We start from the raw sequence: 22,972 nt of genomic DNA, 5'->3' as shown, positions 1-22,972 counted from the left end.
GAGATCAATTGGTTTACTATTGTGTAAAATAAACCACAGAATATCAGTGATTTATAACAATAAGTATTTATTTAGTACCCTCACATGTAGATTGGCTGCAGATAAGCTGTAGGTCATCTGATCTAGGTGGGACTTGGCGGGGTTGGCACTGCTTCATATTTCTTTCCTCTTCTTCCTGGGACCACAGGACTAAGCTGGGCACATTCATTGCATATTTAGGCAGAAGTAAGCAATCCCAACTAACAAATATATTTTAAGCTTCTGCCTGCATTGCATCTCTTAAAATATTATTGATCAAAGTAAGTCGACTGCAGGGTCATATGATTATTTTCTGTTTAACATTTTGAGAAATTGCCAGTGTTTTCCAAAGGAGCTGTGACCATTTATAATCCCACACATGTAGGAGGGCTTCAATTTCTTCACATTCCTGCCAATGCTTGTTATTATCTGTCTTTTATTATAGCTATCCTGGGAGAATTCCCCTGTCAAGCCATTTGGTCTTGATATTTTCATTGTTGAAGATTTTTGTTTTTACTAATTCAAACTCTTCAGTTGTTATATATCTATTCAGATGTTTTACTTCCTCTTGAGTCAGTTCAGTAGTTCATGTTTCTCTAGGCATTAATTATAATTCATTATAACCCTTATATTTCTTGCTAATCAATGCTTTAGTAATTTCAGTCTTGCTTTTTTTCTTCGTCAGTCTAGCTAAAGGTTTAGTCATTTTTAAAAATCTTTTCAAAGAATCAACTTCTGGTTTTGTTGATTTTCTCTATTTGTTTTCTGTTTTCTACATCATTTATTTCTAATCTTTACTATTTCTTTCCTTCTGCTTGCCTTGGATTTAGCTTCCTCTTTTTTTTTCTAGTGTCTTAAAGTGGTGGCTTACGTTGTTGATTTGAGATCTTAGTTTATAAAATAGACAGTTAGAACTTTAAATTTCCCTCTAAGCACTGTTTTTGCTACATTCCACAATTTTGGCATGTTGTGTTTTCATTTTCATTCATTCATATCAAAGTATTTCACAATTCTCTTTGTAATTTTTTTGACCCAGTAGTTATTTAGAGGTGGGTTGTTTGTGTCTATGTATTTGTAAATTTCCCCAAATTTCTTGTTATTGATTCACAATTTTATCCCATTTTAGTTGGAAAATACACTTCATATTATTTCAATTATGTTAAGTATATGGAGGCCTTTTTAATGGCCTAAAATATGGTCTATCATAGAGCATGTGTCCTGTGCTTTTGAGAAGAATGTGTATTCTGCTATTGATGGTTAGAGTGTTCTATAGATGACTGTTACTTCTAGTTGTTTCAAATCTTCTATTTTCTTGTTGATATTTTTCCAAGTTGATCTATCCATTGTTGAAAGTGGGATATTTGAGTCTCCAAATAATATTGTTGAATTGTCTCTTTCTTCCTTTAATTGTGTCAGTTTTTGCTTCATGTATTTTGAAACTCTAGTATTAGTGTGTGTTTTTATTTTTCTATATTCTTGATGGATCGACACTTTTACCATGAAAAATGTCCTCTTTGTCCTAGTAATATTTTTTTGTTTCATAGACTTTTATTTCTGATATTAGCATGGCCACTTCCCCTCTCTTTGTTTTCTGTTTGCATGGTATATATTTTTTCCATCATTTTACTTTCAACCTTTTGGTGCCTTTGAAATTAAATGTATGTTTTATGGACAGAATATTGTTGCATCAATTTTGATTTTTTTTAAATCTATCCTCTCAATCTCCGCCTTTTATTTGGAGTGTTTAATTTATTTACATTTAAAGTAGTTATGGATAAGTTAGGATTTATGTCTTTCATTTTGCAATTTGTTTTCTAAAAAACAAATTTATAATTTTTGTTCCTCTATTCCTCCATTATTGCCTTCTTTGTATTAAATAGATATTTACTAGTGTAGCAATGAATTTCAATGTCATTAATTTTTACTAACTTTTTTCTTAGTTTTTTTTCCTTATTGGTTTCTCTATGGATTACAGTTATCTTAATTTATAAAAATTTACTTAAAATTAATACCAAATTAATTTTGATGGTATATAAAAAATTGATCCAGTGTAGCTCCATTGCCTTCTCCTCCTTTGGGCTGTTATTTTCATACATATTACTTCTCATGGGTTACACATTGTTTATCCATCAACAGAGATTTATAATGATTGCTTTATGCAGTTGTCATTCAAATCAGGTAGAAGAGAAAAAGAAATTACAAAGACTATATTTATACCATTGTTTATATTTCCTAGTGAGCTAACTCTTACCAGTGTTGTTTACTTCTTTATGTGGATTCCAGTTACTGTCTAATGTCCTTTCATTTTAACAAAGACTCTAGTATTTCTCATAGGGAAGAATTGCTAGTGATACATTCTTTCAGTTTTATTTCTCTGAGAATTTCTTATTTTTTCCTTTATTTTTGATGTATAGTGTTACTGGGTATAGAATTCTTAGTCGATGTTCCTTTTTTAAGCACTTTGAATAGGTGATCCCGCTGCCTTCTGGCCTCCATGGTTTATTATGACAAACTGTCTGTAATCTTATTGATGATCCCTTGTACATGATGAACCGTTTTGATCTTGTTGCTTTGCAAACTCTCTCTTTGGGTTTGGTTCTCAGCATTTGGACTATGTTGTATCTTGTTGTGGGTCATTTTGAGTTCATTCTACATTGAGTTTGCTGAGCTACTTGAATGTGCAGATTCATTAAATTTGAGGAAATTTTCAACCATTTTTCTTCAAATATTCTTTCTGGCACTTTTACTTTCTCCTCTACTTCTGGGACTTTTTTTAAACATATATTGGTAGGCTTAAATGGTATCCCTAAATGGTATCTCCGAGGCTCTGTTCATTTTTCTTCATTCTTTTTTCTTTCTGTCCTTCAGACTGGATAATCTCAATAAACTTATCTTTGAGTTTGCTGATTCTTTTTCTGCCTGTCCATATCTGCTGTTGAACCCCTTAACGAATCTTTCATTTCATTTATTATACTTTTTAACTCCAGAATTTCTACTTGCTTCATTTTTATAATTTTTATCTCTTTTTCGCTCTTCTCACAATATGTGAGACATGTTTTCATGCTTTCTTTTAGTTCTTTAGACATAGTTTCCTTTAGTTCTTTGAACATATTTATAATATGGTTTAGGGTCTTTTTCTAGTAAATCCAACATTTGGGCTTCTTTAAGGGCAGTTTACATAAACTGTTTTCTTCCTGCGTATGGTTCATAGTTTCTTATTTGTTTCCTGTCTCTTAATTTTTGTTGAAAACTGTTATTGTTGATAATATAATTTGGCGACTCTAGAAATCAGATTCTCCCACCTCCCCAAGATATGTTGTCGTGTTGATGGTGGCAGTGATGGTGGCGGTGGCAGTGGGGTTTTTTTTGGGTGACACTTTAAAACTAATTCTGCAAATTTCGTGTTCTTTGTTATGTTGGGCCATTGAAGTCTCTGCTTCCTTAGCTTAGTAGCCAGCTAATGATTGGAAAGATATATCTTTAAATGTCTCAAATCAATGTCTGCTTTTTTAAAACAATGACTCTGTGTTTTGAGGGGCATGTCCTCAGCAGTCATCAGACAGTTTAAAACTCTGCCTTATCTTTCCCTTCCTGTTTATACAGATCCTCAAGATTAGGCTGAGGTGAGAGCTTAGGACTTTATTAGTCCTTTCTTGAGCATGCATACATCTCTGAGTATGCATGCAGCCCTACACATGAGTGTGGACTTCTAAATCCCTGGAAATATGCCCAAACTTTTAATGCTTCCCATTGGCATCTCATGTCTCAGCTTTTCCTTTTATGCTTTTGGTTAGCTTATTGTTTGCCCCAAATGTTATCCACTGCCTTAGGCCACTGGGATGTTAAACAATTGTCATTGATTGTTTTTGACAAGCATTCCAGGAGAAAAGGCTGTCTACATTAAACAAACTCCAAGTCAGGTCATATAAAAACATCCTTGTGAGTAGGATTTTCCAGGAAACAACTAATCAGTTCAAATAGTGGCTATACTCTGAGTCTTTGAAGGAGTTCCAACCCTGTTCTGACCCTTCCAGTAGCTGACAGGCTGCTGGTTTCATACTTGATTGAGGCCATTGGTTTTAAGGCTACTGCAGAGATGGGAATAAAGCAAGCTAAATCACCACCAAACTTGCTGTTCTTACTGAGTTGAAGCTGTTTTTCTTGAATGAGCACTCCTGATATTTATTCAAGCCTTCCATTAATTTCCAGTCTCCTGAAAAAGTTGATTCTGATAATTTTTGCCACTGTTGTCATTACTTTTATCAAGCAGAATATGTTTGGAGAACTTTATTCAGTCATTTTTTGCATAGATATATTTTAGGCTCTTGCCTGCTAACCTACCTGACCCAACTATCTACTTAACTTGAGCAGCTAGCTGCACATTAGTTTCATAAATTGAATTTTGACCCCTAAACTGCTTAACTGGCTCCTTCTTGTCATTGAAATTTTGGTTTAAATATTGCACACTCAGAAATTTCTTTCCTCAAAAAGTAATATAAAGTAACTCTCTCCCTTGCCACCAATATTCTTATACAAACACACATATTTTCTATCAGCTCACTTATTTTCTTAAAATTAGTGATATCTGAAATGATCTTTTTCATTTATGTGTCAATTTTTTACTGTCTGTATCCAATATTTAGATTGCAATCTTCATGACAGAAAAAAAATCTATCTTTTTACCACTATATCACCAAAGCCAGACACAGACTAAGCCCTTAACAGGAATGAATATTGAAATAATAAATATTGGACTTTAAGTTTAACCTTTCACTGAAGAAAAGTCTTTTAGAGTTTCTAAATCTTACATGGCTCTAATTGAGTTCAACCTCTGATTTTTAGATGTAGAATCTGAGAACTTCCCCAAGCTATATGCTAGAACTCTAACTAAAGTCTTCTTAATAATTGATTATTTTTCTTCCCCTCCTCAAATAATGTTTCCTTATTTTTTCTATGAATAAGTGTTTTAATTATTTGCTCTTTTAAATTTTGTTAGTCTTATATTGGTTTAAGAAAAATGTGGAAAGCATTGTAAGCAATAGCTGAAATAGGTTTTATTTCCATTAAAATGATTGGATTCAGTCTTTTTTGGCAAAAACCGTACTGCTACAGTTACATTGTTTCTTTTCTTCTCTTAAAATCTATGAATTCCATAATAATACAAATTAGGCCCATACGTTTGAAGAGATCTACAATGGGTGATCAACCAGGAAATGAGTAAATAATTGGTGGATAGCCTCTATTCTTTCTTTCTACTTTCATATCTTGAAATGGTCTCTCCAAGAAACTGTAAGATTTATTCACAGGTAATGTTAATATTCTATCCATTACAATTTATTTTCATTGATGTACCAGTGTACAGTATATAAATACTTCATATTCAGCAGAGAAATATCTGAACTGACTCTAATCACTTAAGCTTATGTTTTCTTATTAGATCTGCAGAGTAGCTAGAAAAAATAAAACAAAAAAATTTCCTCTTTCACTGTTTTTTTTCTTGAACTATTTAGTATTATAAATAGAACAAATTAACCACATTGACAAGATTTTTTTCCAAAAGCATTTTATGTCTTTATGAAGGTATTTCATTGGAATATGTTATCACATGTTCAGTGAATCTATATTCAAGTCTAGATCTATATAATTGAATGTACTGAAAGAATGCACATGGGGAAAAAACTTCTATTTTTAAATAGCTATTATCGTTTTAAATAAAATGCCTAAAATGTTTTCCAGCTAAAAGGATAAAATATCTCATCATCTCAAACCAAAATTCCATATTGCAAAACCGGGTATATGTACAAATAGGAAAATACTATTATTGGTACATTAAATTAAATTACATATGCCCATACAATTATCCATATACATGGAGTTTATTCTTTATTAAAAAATATACTTAAATATGTAAAAATCAAATTCCTATTTTAACATTCCAAATAAGACTCTGCTATAACAGACTATGGGGCTGAATCTTAAAATAGATGGAAATATAGATCACTGAAAAATAGCTTTGCACTAGTTTGAATGACAGTAAACTATGGTAAAAGTAACTAGCATTTATAAATATATTAGAGTATACAGGCATTTTAAAAATGCTTTTTCTGCCTTTATTTCAGCTTCACAACTAACCCATGAGATATTCTTACTGTCTTTATATTATAATTGGGAAAGCTTATGTAAGTTAAGTAACTCATTTGAAAATCCCACTTAAAATGTGATAAGAATGACATAAACTTGAATCCTTTGACTCAAAAACATGTGCACCTTCCATCATACCAGGCTACCGCTCACACAATTGTAACATGAAAATATTATTAACTATTAATATATGAGACACACTTCCTATAGTCATCAAAAAATATCTGTGTGTGGATAACTATCAAGTAAGTCTCTTGTGTCTTGTAGCTTGTTATGGCTATAAAAATTGTACATATTGGTTGCAGGTACTTTGTGATTTCTAATGTAATATTTACTAAATTACCACAGCAATATGCTGAATATTTTTGTTTGTTCCCATGAAAATTGTTTTATTCCACCGCTTGGTCTCCAAAGAATCTGTACTCCTAAGTCAGATGTTCTCCTGGTGTGTAAAGGGTGAACAAATGCACGTGTCTTCTATCAACTACCAGTTTTCTATCGTACCTACTAAAATCACAAAGATCCAACTGTTTCTTTCATTTTTTGGATGTTTTCCTGATTAAACAAAGTCCTCAAGTTAATTTCTGACCTTGAACAGAAAAATTATTGGCTAAAAAGAAGTTTGATTAACATGATCATGTTCTCTATCACAAACTCCTCCAAAGTGCATGAAAATTGAGTAGAGTCATGGCCTCTCTTCCTTCAGATTGCCATCAGTCTTTCTTAGAGTCAGAGGAGGGAAAAAGTATCCTCTTTCTATCTCCATGTTAGCTGTGTGAGCTGGGATAAGTGATTCCACATCTATACACACCCATTTCATCCTCTGTAAACTTCCTTTGACTCTGTTGGTCTTCCTTTTAAAATACATTCAAGTTTGAAATTCTTTAATATTCTGAATATATGAATATATTGGTCACACTCAGACTGAGACACGAAATGTTTTTCTGGCCAAAAAACGACGCTATTCCTTTTATCGATCATGGTGAATGAGTATAGAGCAATGGCAACTAATACTCTCTTTATTGTTTTGATTTATTTACTAATTCTATAACTTTTATAAGACAATACATAAAATAATCTAAGTCCCTCTTAGATTTTAAAAATTATTGAACTACTTATGGTTTATATTTACCAACATTTTATAAAAACATATATTTACCCCTGAAAGCATATTAGACACCTCAGCATTAAGTTAAATATAATAGACTGTCAGTGGTTCTTTGTTAGAGTGTCTCTAGGGAAAACAGCTAGTAGTACTGTATTTAGTACATCGGTTTAATAAAACTAATAGCATTATATTAAGCCAAGTGTTGGAGGATATATTTTGGTGCTCTTGAGGGTGATGTGAGAGCATCAATATGTGACAAAATGTCACAACACCAAATGACCAGACAGCACATTTGGAAAATATCTGGGCATTTAACAGGCAGATGACAGAAATCACAATGTGTCCAATAAATATACCTCGTTTTGGCTTAAATGATGAATCAAAATGAAAGAGTCCTAGAAAACAGGAATGAAAGAAATATGTGGCAAATTGGGCCCATTTTATTAGCGTTCCCTTTAATAAACCAAAACTCTGTTAGTTATAATTAATGCATCTCAATTGTATAGACATGAAGGTAATTACTTTGAATCAAATGATTTGACAGAAAAAAAAAAAAAATCCCTGCCCATCAGAACGTTATTTCACTGTATTTTCTCAAAATTGGCATGCTATTTTTTTTTTTTTGCTACTTGTTTATTTAATTCATGGACTTCACAATAAACAACATTTTCCAGAAACAAATATAATCTCTCCATTTTTACAAACAATATAAAGAGCATAGATATCTGAATAAATACAGTCAATTTAGTGTTTCTAAGAACTAAGAATTCAACTACAAAATCAATGTATTTTTCTGACAGGCAAATGGTAAAATCTGAAAAATTTTCTCCCTTAGTCAAAACAGCATAACTCCTTTCCGATCTAGTAAGTTTCAAATGTTAACATTCTTCAGTGGGAGAGTTGCCAAATTGAAACGGGGGATTAAGCTTAAATAGAATTCCTTCTCTTTCCAATCCATATTGTATATGGCTCCTGTAAGCGGTTTAAATGGTTTAAATTTTATATGTCCCTTCTTTCAGGCAAATATGAAATTGCAAAGACTCCATGAAGTTGCTGTCATCTCCCTTATGGGAAGTCAGCAGCAGTCACTACCCGAGCAACAGGGAAAACAGACTTTACTTCCCTACTTGCCCCATCCCCTTCAATCAAGTCTATCCCTGGAGAAGAAGCAATGATGTTGTTTGTCAAGCCAAACAGCAGGTTGAAAGAAATGTCACTTTTAACTTAGAGACACAGAAGGAGAAAAGAATAGGCCCAGAAATGAAAAAAAAATTGACTATATATTCAGAATCAAACTGTGTAAATAACACCCTACCATATTACCAGGTGTGGAAATTGCATGTATTTCTGCTGCGCTGTGGAAAGTAATTGGATTATTATAGCATAGCATCATACATATCCACTCTTATGTTTTCTCTTCTCTCATTGATAATTCAACTCCATTTTAAGAAATCTACTGTCATGAAAATATTTAAAAATAATCTCTTAATTATTGCACTGCTGTAATCGATCTTTAATTTCACCACAAATGCAGAGAAAATAAAAGTTATCTTTTAATGGATAAACTAAATATTATTTTGACAGCTATTTTCTTTTCATGTTTACAGTTTACTAATTGCTTTCATTTGAAATCTGTGATAATACCACATATTGCACTACACAGACTATCTTTGAGCACAATCATTTGTTTTCATACTTGGAAATATATATACAATGAGATAGCACAATCATTAGAGGCAACGGAATGAGTCTACCAGATCTTTCAAGTTGCCTAATAACATCTGTTGTAAAACTATAAACGTTTTGAAAAATAATCAGAAACCTTTCTTTGTTCATCCTAGTGGAATGCTCTTTCTATGTTTATATTAAAATGAACTGTGGCATATTATTCAAATTTAAAATAGATTAGATCTAGTTTTGAACAATTTTACTGATTATAATGAAATGCTATTTTTTCAAGGATTTCTGAACTTCTGGCTTCAAGAGTTCCATTTTATTCTTTTTTTCTTTCCCCCGGTACTTGATTGTTTTCCCTCACTTCAATTTTGAAACAAAGAATTGCTAGATACTGGGGAAATACTCTTTATATACAAAGAGCCCATTTAATCACTTGGAAGAGATAATATCCGTGCACAAAGAACTCTAGATAACAGTGAAAGCTTATAGAGAAAAGGAAGCTCCTAGTAATAATCAGAAAAATGACCATGTTGCAAAAGACAATCTAAGTTACTTCTAATCAGTGTAGCTTTAGTTTTTTATTTAACTAAATGGAGCAATGAAGTAGCGTTGTTTACACCTGTAACAGTTCCTTTCCCGGTGTGCGCTAATGTCACATAAATCAAATGGGCTACCAGAAAATAAAATTAAATAACAAGCTTGAATTTTAAAGTACAGTCTCTTCGTTTCAGACACCTAGTCTGAGTCATATAGCTAACCTATCAGCAGAGTTGTAATTTATGCATTTATCCTATCATTTTGAAAACATTTGTCTTAATGTGATTGTTTTGGTTTGCTGCCTAGCATTATTCTGGAAAAATAAAAATTATACAAAAATTGCAAAAACAAACCTGAAAGCATTACCTTGTTGAACAATATTTCACCATATCAGTAACACAAGTATGACAATGTTTTCATCTTTTTGACCCATATAACCTATGCGTTCATGGAGTAATGAAAGTACTCAATAACTGTTCATAAAAACTTAAAATATGCCTTGCTTGAAACATGTTTCAGTCTTTCAGTAGGAAAATAATAGTTCAGCTCCCTTAACAAGTTGTTTGAGGATGAATAAAAAAGGCTTTTTAAAATTAATAGTAACTAACATTTATTGATAGCTTACCATATGCCTGGCAGCATTATTACTGCTTTTTGTGGATTAACTCTTAAACCACGCAACACTCTTACAGAGCCATTATTATCCCCATTTTTCAGAGGAAACTAGGACACAAAATGTTGAAATAATTTCCCCAAGATCATATAGCTTATAATTGGAATTTCTGGGATTCCATCCAAGGCAGTCTGATTTTAGTATTCTTGCTTTTATCCAGTACACTCTAGTAGTTCTTTTCAATACAATGAAGCTTGGTATTGACTGACAGAAATATTTAGGTTAGTATACTAAATATCTATGAATAATATAAAAATGTATATAAATTTAATTTGTGAAATCAGATCATAGGATTCAGAAAGCATATCTGAAAGTAACTGTGTCAAATAACTATTTTTAACTATATCATAAGTTGGTTACAGGGGTCACATTTTGGGGGAAGAAGGGTGGGGCATATTTTACTGCTTGAAGCTGAATTTGATGTGAAAATCAAATGAAGTTAGGTTATATTTAAGAGCAATCAAAGTCAATATTCCTGAATTCTCTTTCCTTAAATTTTACTTTATGTTGCACTTGTTTTTAGACCGAAATACAAAAACGAAATAATAATTTATAATTTAAGTTGGCTTAATTTACAGAAAAAATACAAATTAAAACAGGTAGCAAAGGCATTTTGTTTAATTTCACATACACCTGCTGATGGCGTTTTTAGATGGACAAAAAGATAACGGACAGTTTTATTTTTTGTTTTACCTTAATACGTATTTTTCTCCCTTAAATTTTATTGGAATTAAGACTTCTAAGTGGGTCTAATAAAGAAGTTAGGTAGATGGGGCCAGCCCTGTGGCTTAGCAGTTGAGTGCGTGCGCTCTGCTGCTGGCGGCCTGGGGTTCGGATCCTGGGCGCCCACCAATGCACCGCCTCTCCAGCCATGCTGAGGCCGCGTCCCACATACAGCAACTAGAAGGATGTGCAACTATGACGTACAACTATCTACTGGGGCTTTGGGGAAAAAAAGGAGGAGGATTGGCAATAGATGTTAGCTCAGAGCCAGTCTTCCTCAGCAAAAAGAGGAGGATTAGCATGGATGTTAGCTCAGGGCTGATCTTCCTCCCAAAAAAAAAAAAAAGTTAGGTAGAGACACGCGACTGCCCTGCTATTTAAATACAGTATAATATGAATCAATGAAGCCTGGGAAAGATGCAGATATAGGCTCTATCAGATTTAGCATCTTTAATTGAGGGTCCTGAGCATAGAAACTGTAGCTATGATTCAAACAAAGGCTTTAAGATACCAAACTGGGAAATAGTGCCCTAATGGCTTTAACCTCAAGAGCAAGTTTCTAAAATTTATCCAAACTAAAAATTTTGGCACTCTAAAGCCATACATTTTACATATGTGAATGCCATCTGCTAAATCTTCTGAATTTTTGCTACCTAATAACTCTGTCTAGACTTGAAGTTCATTTGGCTGGCTTCCCTAGAACCAAACATAAAGCAAAGAATGTTCATTTTATTTATTTGCCCTGTTAATTAATCAGGAAATAATTTTCAGATATTTATCAGAAAATATGGATTTTGCAGACTTTATTCTCCTCAATATACTGAAACATTCCCGAAATATTTGGAAACATAAGGGTAAACAAAAAAGCAATATAAAATGGTAAGGGCCAAGCAAATTAAAGCACCATGAACTTGCTATAGTATTTGTTAAAGCGCAACAAACAACATTCTCAGTCAGTTATTCTTATAATGATAGATTTTTTTCCCATAATAACATTTTATTTATAAATTATGATTAGGGCCAGATTGAATCTCTCTCTGCAACTATGCAACTATAAATATCAAACCTAGAAATGCAAACTTCAATTTGTTGCTTTATTAATGTGCTTTAATTCTGAATCTAAAGGTCTACATTATAATGCTTTGTCTTTCTGCCGTGATTTTCAGCGGTAGTTGTTGCTAATGGAATTATCTCATGCAAGGCAAATAATTTAAATTACAACTGTCTCCATCTTTCTATTGCCTAATAGATATTGCTTAAATGGTTAACATTTTGTTCACACCTGTGGGATCTTTGGTGTGATTTGTAAAATTTAACTCTGATTTGTAAAATTTAAGGCCTTCTGTCTTATTACTAATTTATTCTGAACCTTCCACACAAGTATTTTTTGCATTTGCACACAATCCACTTCCCTCACTCCCACATTTTCCTTGTCTGGTTTTAAACTCCATAGTATAATGTGTTTGAACTTTATAATGTTTGAACTTGACTAATCTTTGATATAGTCAACTTCCTCTTGTTTTAATATCTAAAGCTGTGGCTGGATGCATTATTGATAAGTGCACTGGGAACTTCTGCTGAAGCTTGTGAAATAGTTATTTGGTGTCTGAGTCATGAAAAAAAGATCCCTATGGAAACTTCATTATGCCTTTTCTTACACATGGCATGTGTTTGATTACTTCTGCCACCTTCTTAATGTTGATTGTCACTTTATTTTCTTTCCCCTTGAAATTGCTAGGTATCATTTAATGCAGAGAATATACCCATCTGTAGTGTAAATTATGCATGTTTTTATTTTAGCTCACTTGCTCTCAAATCCAAATTCTTTTTCTGAACAGCAAGAAGTTAATTTTATATTTATGCATCTTTCCATGTGCTTTGTGCTTAGTTAGATAAAGTTTGAAAAGCAGTATTCACTTTTTTTACTTGTCTTTTTTATTTAAAAAAGAAAAAGAGCTGAAATATTTTCTGCATTTTTTTCCAAAGGAAAAGTAAGTTGCTACATCATCACCTTGGACCAAATGCACAATTGAACTGCTTAAAACAGCCAATATTAACTTATCTCATATTCAAAATGAACAATAGTTTAATGAATGCAGCTTTTATCTCATTTCATTTGCTTTTATCAGAATGATGCCCTTTAAGCTTGTAAGATTTCTTCCAGCCATTTCTGTGGACTTTGACACAGAAGTATATCCCACTGCTCTGCCTGACAGAGAGGGACTCTCAGTGGTCAGCTGGTTGCTTTGCTGAAGGGACTTATTCTAGCTAAAAAAACTATATTATTCAAAGAGCAGAAGCTAGGAGACATTTCAACTGAATGAGTTTATAGAACATCTGAAATCTAAACCGATACTGACTTTCCATGACATTATAGAACTTCTTAAAGAAACTGAAACCTCAGACATCTTCTGCACCATGAATATACCATGTTCCTATACGATTATTGCTATAAGTGAACGACCTTAAGAGAGAAAAGATATTTTTAGCTTGGAGTTCAGATTATTTTGTTGTCTAATATACGCTAACTTCTATATTTATTTAAAATATACTGGTATGATGTTACACTGACCGTAGTATTTAAAAAAATAGTTGTGTGGTTTTTTCCCTTTACTTAAGTAATTCTCTGATTATGGTCAACCAAGATCTATCTCTATGTATGCAATGACTGCTCAATAGCTTTCATTATAATCTGCATGGATATGACACATTTAAATCGTACAGAGGAAGGTAGACATTTAATAAGTACCTGTCTTGTTTTTCAGTGGCAGTTTAATTATTTATACTCACTGACTAATTGGCAGTTAAGCTTTATTGTTGGGTTAATTATTTTTCTTGATATAGTAAGAGGTTATTATTTTTCCGAACCCTTTAACTGTAGTAAAGTCTTCATTCATTCATTCAACAAATATCTATTGAGCACCTACTACATTCTACTTTTCTAAGTCTTGGGTCTCATCAATGATCAAAGCAAGGAAAAAGCTCTGTCCTTGTGAACTTTTCATTCCAACAGGGAAAAGTGCAATAAACATAATAAGAAAGTAAACTACATGTAAGTTAGAAGGTGATAAATACTATAAAGTAAAATAGAGCAGGGTTAGGAGGGGTATGAGTATTTTATTTCAGAGTGGTCTGGATACCCTTGGTGAGAAGGTGAGTTGAAGGGCATAAGGGAGTTAGACATGTGGATATATGAGGAAAGAGTATTCCAGGCAGAGGGAACAACCAGTGTGAAATACCATACTATGGAAGCATGCCGAGCATGGCAGTGGAAAGCAAGACCAGTGCAGTTGAAGAGCTGTGAGACAGGAGAAGAGTAAAAGATAAGATTGGAGAGATGAGTTTGGGTGCAGGGCACATGTTATAAAGATTTTGGCCATAGTAAGAAATTTTGCTTTTACTCAGGGTTTTAAAAATAGGAGTGGTTTGATCTCTGTTAAAAGGATCACTCTGGATGCAATGTTGAGTACACCTTGGAGGGATGAAAGGTAGAAGAGGGGAGACCAATTGGGGGGTCATTGCAGTAATTCTGGCCAAAGATATCCATGGATGGGACCAGAGTGGTAGCAAAGAGTTTTCAGATTCTTAATATACATTTGGGCATCATTAAAAGTTAAAAAAAGGCAGATTTTAAGACATAACCAGAGTTATTGATTATTCTAAGAATTATATTTTTGTTCTATCATTTAATTTTCCTTGAAGCATCAGTATAGTTTATTTAATTATCACGGTAGATTAAAATTCTAGGAAGAATTTGGATCAATTTTAGACTACCATTTTTAAATGCACATAACTGCCCTCCTATGCACTGTGGGCGTAATATTCTCCATTCCTAAGCTACATCATCAATGATTCTGCCCACCTAACATAAAGGTATTTGTTTCTGATGGGAAAGCTAGATTTTGTTAACCTCTAATCATCCCTTCAATAAAGGGCATGTTCTGTCCACTGGCTTGTAACTGAAGAAGGCAATCAGTCACATAGGGAAAGGGGGTAAATTCTCAATGTGGCCAACTCAGAATCAGTGTTAACTTTTTCAAAAGCAGCGACATCATGCTATGGGGAAAAGTAAATTAAAATGTGACTTGCGTGTTCACTTTGAGTAGAAACTCAAAAATCATGGAGTTATTAATCAGTCAGAAATAAAAATTCAGTGAGATAAACACAGGCCCTACTCAACTCCACACAACTGTTTTTAACTCCCAAACAGATTTTATACCATTTATTCTACATTTAAAGAAATCTCAGATTGCTTCCCTATGTGATATTTTGTTTCCTCATTTGTATAATGTTACTAAATGCACACGACAAAAAAAAAGGTAGTTCAAGTATTTTCCACTTATTTATCTTCATTATGTTTCTACCATAGTCTAATATTATATGTCCCCTTAGCGGTCAAGTTGTTTTCTCTCTTTTATAAAAATTTTATTGAGGTCATAATAGTTTATAACATTGTTAAATTTCAGTTGTACATTGTTATTTGTCAGTCACCATATATATGTGCCCCTTTACCCCTTATGCCCACCCCTCAATCGCCTTCCCTTCTGGTAACCACTAATCTGTTCTCTTTGTCCATGTGTTTGTATATCTTCCACATATGAGTGAAATCATACGGTGTTTGTCTTTCTCTGTCTGGATTATTTCTCTTGACATAATACCCTCAAGGCCCATCTACATTGTTGCAAATAGGATGGTTTTGTCTTTTTTGTGGCTGAGTAGTATCCATGGCATATATACATACCACTTCTTCCTTATCCACTCATCCATTTTTGGGCACTTGGGTTACTTTCACCTCTTGGCTATTGTGAATAATGCTGCAACGAACATAGGGGTGCATAAGCATCTGTGAATTGTTGACTTCGTGTTCTTGGATAAATACCCAGTGGTGGGATAGCTGGGTTGTGTGGTATTTCTATTTTTAATTTTTGAGAAATCTCCATACTGTTTTCCATAGTGGCTGGACCAGTTTGCATTCCCACCAGCAGTGTATGAGGGTTCCTTTTCTCCACATCCTCTCCAACATTTGTTGTTTTTTGTCTTAGTAATCATACCCATTCTAACAGATGTAAGGTGATATCTCATTGTAGTTTTGATTTGCATTTCCCTAATGATTAGTGATACTGAACATCTTTTCATGTGCTCCTTGGCCATCTGTATATCTTTTTTGGAAAAATGTCTGTTCATATCCTCTGCCCATTTTTTTGATCAAGTTGTTTGTTTTTCTGTTGTTGAATTGTATGGGTTCTTTACATATTTTGGAGCTTAACCCCTTGTCAGATATATGATTGGCAAATATTTTCTCCAAGTTGATGGGTTGTCTGTTTGTTTTGTTCCTGGTTTCCTTTGCCTTGCAGAAGCTCTTTAGTCTGATGAAGTCCCATTTGTTTATTTTTAATTTTGTTTCCCTTGCCTGAGTAGACATGGTATTCAAAAACATCCTTCTAAGACTTATGTCAAAGACTGTACTGCCTATGTTTTCTTCTAGGAGTTTTATGGTTTCACATCATATCTTCAAGTCTTTAATCCATTTTGAGTTAATTTTTGTGTATGGTGAAAGATATTGATCTACTTTCATTCTTTTGCATGTGGCTGTCCAGTTTTCCCAACACCATTTATTGAAGAGACTTTCCTTTCTCCATTGTATGTTCTTAGCTCCTTTGTCAAAGACTAGCTGTCTGTAGATGTGTGGTTTTATTTCTGGGCTTTCAATTCTGTTTCATTGATCTGTGTGTCTGTTTTTGTACCAGTACCACGCTGTTTTGATTACTGTCGCTTTGTAGTATATTTTGAAATCAGGGCTTGTGATGCCTCCCCCTTCGTTCTTTTTTGTCTGGATTACTTTATCTGTTAGAGGTCTTTTTTTTGCCCCATAATGAATTTCAGGATTCTTTGTTCTATTTCCTTGAAGAATGTCATTGGGATTCTGATTGGGATTGCATTGAATATATAGATTGCTTTAAGTTGTATGGACACTTTAACTATGTTTATTCTTCCAATCCATGTACATGGAATATCTTTCCATTTCTTTATGTCATCATAGATTTCTTTCAATAATGTCTTATAATTTTCATTGTATATGTCTTTAACCTCCTTGGTTAAATTTATTCCTGGATATTTTATTCTTTTTGTTGCGATTGTAAATCGGATTGTATTCTTGAGTTCTCTTTCTATTAATTCATTATTAAAGTATAGAAATGCAACTGATTTTTGTAAGTTGATTTTGTAGTCTGCAACTTTGCTGTAGCTGATTATTTCTATTATTTTTCTGATGGATTCTTTAGGGTTTTCTATATATACAATCATATTGTCTGAAAGAGGGAGAGTCTCACATCTTCATTGCCAATTTGGATACATTTTACTTCTTTTGCTTGCCTAATTGCTCTGGCCAAAACCTCCAGTACTATGTTGAATAAGAGTGGTGAGAGTGGGCAGCCTTGTCTTGTTTTTGTTCTCAGATGGATGGCTTTCAGTTTTTCCCCATTGAGTATGATGTTGGCTGTGGGTTTTTCATATATAGCCTTTATTACGTTAAGGTACTTTCCTTCCATAACCATCTTTTTGAGAGTTTTTATCCTAAATGGATGTTAGATCTTGTCAAATGATTTCTCTGTGTCTATTGAGATGATCATGTGGTTTTTATTCCTCATTTTGTTAATGTGGTGTATCATATGGATTGGTTTGTGGATGTTGAAACATTCCTGCATCCCTGGTATAAATCCCACTTGATCATGGTATAGGATCCTTTTAATGTATTGCTATATTTGGTTTGCCAATATTTTGTTGAGGATTTTCATCAATGATATTGGCCTGTAATTTTCCTTCTTTGTATTGCCCTTCTCTGGTTTGGCAATCAGGGCAATGTTGGCCTTGTAGAATGTGTTAGAAAGTGTTCTATCTTCTTCAATTTTTGGTAGTTTGAGAAGGGTAGGTATTAAATCTTCTTTGAATGTTTGGTAGAATTCTCCAGAGAAGCCATCTGGTCCCGGACTTTTATTTTTGGGAGGTTTTTGGTTACTGTTTCAATCTCTTTACTTGTGATTGGGCTATTTTAATTCTCTGTTTCTTCTTGACTCGGTTTTGGAAGGTTGTATGAGTCTAAGAATTTATCCATTTCTTTTTTTTTTTATTTATTTATTTTTTTAATTTTTTGTTTATTGCAGTAACCTTGGTTTATAACTTTGTAAAAATTTCAGGTGTACATCATTGTACTTCTATTTCTGCATAGATTACATCATGTTCACCACCAAAATACTAATTACAACCCATCACCACACACATGTACCGAATTATCCCTTTCACCCTCCTCCCTCCCCCCTTCCCCTCTGGTAACCACCAATCCAATCTCTGTCCCTATGTGTTTGTTTATTGTTGTTATTATCTACTACTTAATGAAGGAAATCATAGGGTATTTGACCTTCTCCCTCTGACTTATTTCACTTTGCATTATACCCTCAATGTCCATCCATGTTGTCACAAATGCCTGGATTTCATCGTTTCTTATGGCTGAGTAGTATTCCATTGTGTACATATACCACAGCTTCTTTATCCATTCGTCCCTTGATGGGCACTTAGGTTGCTTCCAAGTCTTGGCTATCGTGAATAATGCTGCAATGAACACAGGGGTGCACGTACCTTTGCAAATTGGTGTTTTCAAGTTCTTTGGATAAATACCCAACAGTGGAATAGCTGGATCATATGGTAGTTCTATCCTTGATTTTTTGAGAAATCTCCATACTGTTTTCCATAATGGCTGCACCAGTTTGCATTCCTACCAGCAGTGTATGAGAGTTCCCTTCTCTCCACATCCTCTCCAACACATGTTGTTTCCTGTCTTGTTAATTATAGTCATTCTGACGGGCGTGAGGTGATATCTCATTGTAGTTTTGATTTGCATTTCCCTGATAGTTAGTGATTTTGAACATCTTTTCATGTGTCTGTTGGCCATCTGTATATCTTCTTTGGAGAAATGTCTGTTCAGGTCTTTTGCCCATTTTTTAATTGGGTTGTTAGCTTTTTTGTTGTTGAGATGCATGAGTTCTTTATATATTTTGGAGATTAAGCCCTTATCAGATGTATGGTTTGCAAATATCTTCTCCCGATTGTTAGGTTGTCTTTTTGTTTTGTTGATGGTTTCCTTTGCTGTGCAGAAGCTTTTTAGTTTGATGTAGTCCCATTTGTTTATTTTTTCTATTGTTTCTCTTGCCCGGTCAGACATGGTGTTTGAAAAGATGTTGCTAAGACTGATGTTGAAGAGCGTACTGCCTATGTTTTCTTCTAGAAGTTTCATAGTTTCAGGTCTTATATTCAAGTCTTTAAGCCATTTGGAGTTAATTTTTGTGTATGGTGTAATGTAAGGGCCTACTTTCATTTTTTTGCATGTGGCTATCCAGTTTTCCCAACACCATTTGTTGAAGAGACTTTCTTTTCCCCATTGTATGTTCTTGGCTCCTTTGTCAAATATTAGCTGTCCATAGATGTGTGGGTTTATTTCTGGGCTTTCGATTCTATTCCATTGATCTGTGTGTCTGTTTTTGTGCCAGTACCATGCTGTTTTGGTTACTATAGCTTTGTACTATATTTTGAAATCAGGAAGTGTGATACCTCCAGCTTTGTTCTTTTTTCTCAGGATTCCTTTAGCTATTCAGGGTCTTTTGTTGTTCCATATAAATTTTAGGATTCTTTGTTCTATTTCTGTGAAAAATATTGTTGGAACTTTGATAGGGATTGCATTGAATCTATAGATGGCTTTAGGAAGTATGGACATCTTAACTATGTTAATTCTTCCAATCCAAGAGCACGGAATATCTTTCCATTTCTTTGTGTCTTCTTCAATTTCTTTCAGAAATGTTTTATAGTTTTCGGTGTACAGATCTTTCACCTCTTTGGTTAAGTTTATTCCTAGGTATTTTATTCTTTTTGTTGCAATTGTAAATGGGATGGTATTTTTAATTTCTCTTTCTGCTACTTCGTTGTTAGTGTACAGAAATGCAACTGATTTTTGTATGTTGATTTTGTATCCTGCAACTTTACCATATTCGTTTATTACTTCTAAAAGTTTTCTGGTGGATTCTTTAGGGTTTTCTATATATAAAATCATGTCATCTGCAAATAGTGACAGTTTCACTTCTTCCTTTCCAATTTGGATCCCTTTTATTTCTATCTCTTGCCTGATTGCTCTGGCTAGGACTTCCAATACTATGTTAAATAGCAGTGGTGACAGTGGGCATCCTTGTCTGGTTCCTGTTCTTAGAGGGATAGCTTTCAGTTTTTCACCATTGAGGATGATATTAGCTGTGGGTTTCTCATATTTGGTCTTTATTTTGTTGAGGTACTTTCCTTCTATACCCATTTTATTCAGAGTTTTTATCATAAATGGATGCTGTATCTTGTCAAATGCTTTCTCTGCATCTATTGAGATGATCATGTGATTTTTGTTCTTCATTATATTAATGTGGTGTATTACGTTGATTGATTTGCGAATGTTAAACCATCCCTGCATACCTGGAATAAATCCCACTTGATCATGGTGTATAATCTTTTTAACGTATTGTTGTATGCTATTTGCTAGTATTTCGTTGAGGATTTTCACATCGATGTTCATCAGTGATATTGGCCTGTAATTTTCTTTTTTCGTGTTGTCCTTGTCTGGTTTTGGTATCAGGGTAATGTCAGCTTCGTAGAATGAGTTAGGGAGCTTCCCGCCCTCCTCAATTTTTTGGAAGAATTTGAGAAGGATAGGTATTAAGTCTTCTTTGAATGTTTGGTAGAATTCACCAGGGAAGCCGTCTGGTCCTGGACTTTTATTTTGGGGGAGGTTTTTGATTACTGTTTTGATCTCCTTACTGGTGATTGGTCTATTCAAATTCTCTATTTCTTCTTGATCCAGTTTTGGAAGGTTGTATGATTCTAAGAATTTATCCATTTCTTCCAGATTGTCGAATTGGCTGGCATATAGCTTTTCATAGTATTCTCTTATAATCTTTTGTATTTCTGAGGTGTCTGTTGTAACCTCTCCCCTTTCATTTCTGATTTTACTGATTTGTGCCTTCTCTCTTTTTTTCTTGGTGAGTCTAGCTAAAGGTTTGTCAATTTTGTTGATCTTTTCAAAGAACCAGCTCTTGGTTTTATTAATTTTTTGTATTTTTTTTTGGTCTGTATTTCCTTTATTTCTGCTCTGATTTTTATTATTTCCCTTCTTCTACTGATTTGGGGCTTTGTTTGTTCTTCTTTTTCCAGGTCCTTTAGGTGCATTGTTAGATTGTTTATTTGAGATTCTTCTTGTTTGTTGAGATAGGCCTGTATAGCTATAAACTTCCCTCTTAGAACTGCTTTTGCTATATCCCATAAATTCTGGCATGTCGTATTTTCATTTTCATTTGTCTCCAGGTATTTTTTGATTTCTTCTTTGATTTCTTCGTTAACCCAGTCGTTGTTCAGTAGCATTTTGTTTAATCTCCACGTATTTGTGGCTTTTCTGATTTTCTTCCTATAGTTGATTTCTAGTTTCATACTGTTGTGGTCAGAAAAGATGCTTGGTATTATTTCAATCTTCTTAAATTTATGGAGACTTGTTTTGTGGCCTAATATGTGATCGATCCTGGAGAATGTTCCATGTGTCTTTGAAAAGAACGTGTATTCTTCGGTTTTTGGATGGAATGCTCTGTATATATCTACTAGGTCCATCTGTTCTAGTGTGTCGTTTAAGGCCAATGTTTCCTTATTGATCTTCTGTTTGGATGATCTATCCGTTGGTGTAAGTGGAGTGTTAAAGTCCCCTACTATTATTGTGTTACTGTCTATTTCTGTTTTTATGTCTGTTAATAATTGCTTTATATATTTAGGTGCACCTACATTGGGTGCGTAGATATTTACAAGTATTATATCCTCTTGTTGGATTGTTCCCTTGATCATTATGTAGTGCCCTTCTTTGTCTCTTTTTACAGTTTTTGTTTTAAAGTCTATTTTGTCTGATATGAGTACTGCTACCCCAGTTTTCTTTTCATTGCCATTTGCATGGAGTATCTTTTTCCATCTCTTCACTTTCAGTTTGTGAGTGTCTTTAGGTCTGAAGTGTGTCTCTTGTATGCAGCATATACATGGGTCTTGTTTTTTTATCCAGTCAGCCACCCTCTGCCTTTTAATTGGAGCATTTAGTCCATTGACGTTTAAAGTAGCTATTGATAAGTATGTACTTACTGCCATTTTTTAACTTTTTTTTTTTTTTCCCTCAATGTTTTAGTAGTCCTTCTCTGTTCCTTACTTCTTCTATACAGAATTGATGGTCACTTTAGTTTGACCTCTGTCTGAAAGCTGTACTCTTTAACTCCCCTCCTCCCTCCTTTTATGTTTTTGATATCATATCTAACCTCTTTTTTGTGCATTTGTATCCATTACGTTCTAATCATGGAAATAGATAATTTTTCCTATTTGTGGTCTTCTCTTTTCCCCTTAAATCAGTCCCTTTAACATTTCTTGTAGCACTGGTTTCTTGGTGACAAACTCCTTTAATTTTTGCTTGTCTGGGAAAATTTTGATCTCTCCTTCCATTTTGAATGATAAGCTTGCTGGGTAGAGTATTCTTGGCTGTAAGTTTTTTCCTTTTAGCACTTTAAATATATCGTGCCATTCTCTTCTAGCCTGTAAGGTTTCTGCTGAGAAGTCAGCTGATAGCCTTATGTGGTTTCCTTTGTATTTAACTTGACATTCTCTTGCGGCTTTTAGGATTCTCTCTTTATCTTTAATTCTGGACATTTTGATTATGATGTGTCTTGGTGTGGGCCTCTTTTGGTTTATCCTGTTTGGGGCTCTCTGTGCTTCCTGTACCTGGATGTCTGTTTCCTTCCTTAGGTTAGGAAAGTTTTCATCTATTATTTCTTGAAATAGATTCTCTGACCCCTTATCTCGCTCTTCTCCTTCCGGGACACCTATAACACGGATGTTAGTGTGCTTGATGTTGTCCCAGAGGTCCCTTAGACTGTCCTCACTCTTTTTAATTCTTTTCACTTTTACCTGTTCACCTTGGGTAATTTCTTCTAGTCTTTCTTCCAGCTCACAGATCCGTTCTTCTGTATCCTCTACTCTGCTTTTGAGTCCCT

This window comes from Ceratotherium simum, chromosome 19 (assembly GCF_057802395.1).
Source record: "Ceratotherium simum simum isolate JZ-2026a chromosome 19, ASM5780239v1, whole genome shotgun sequence".
Taxonomy (NCBI): Eukaryota; Metazoa; Chordata; class Mammalia; order Perissodactyla; family Rhinocerotidae; genus Ceratotherium; species Ceratotherium simum.
This window is presented reverse-complemented; position numbering follows the sequence as displayed.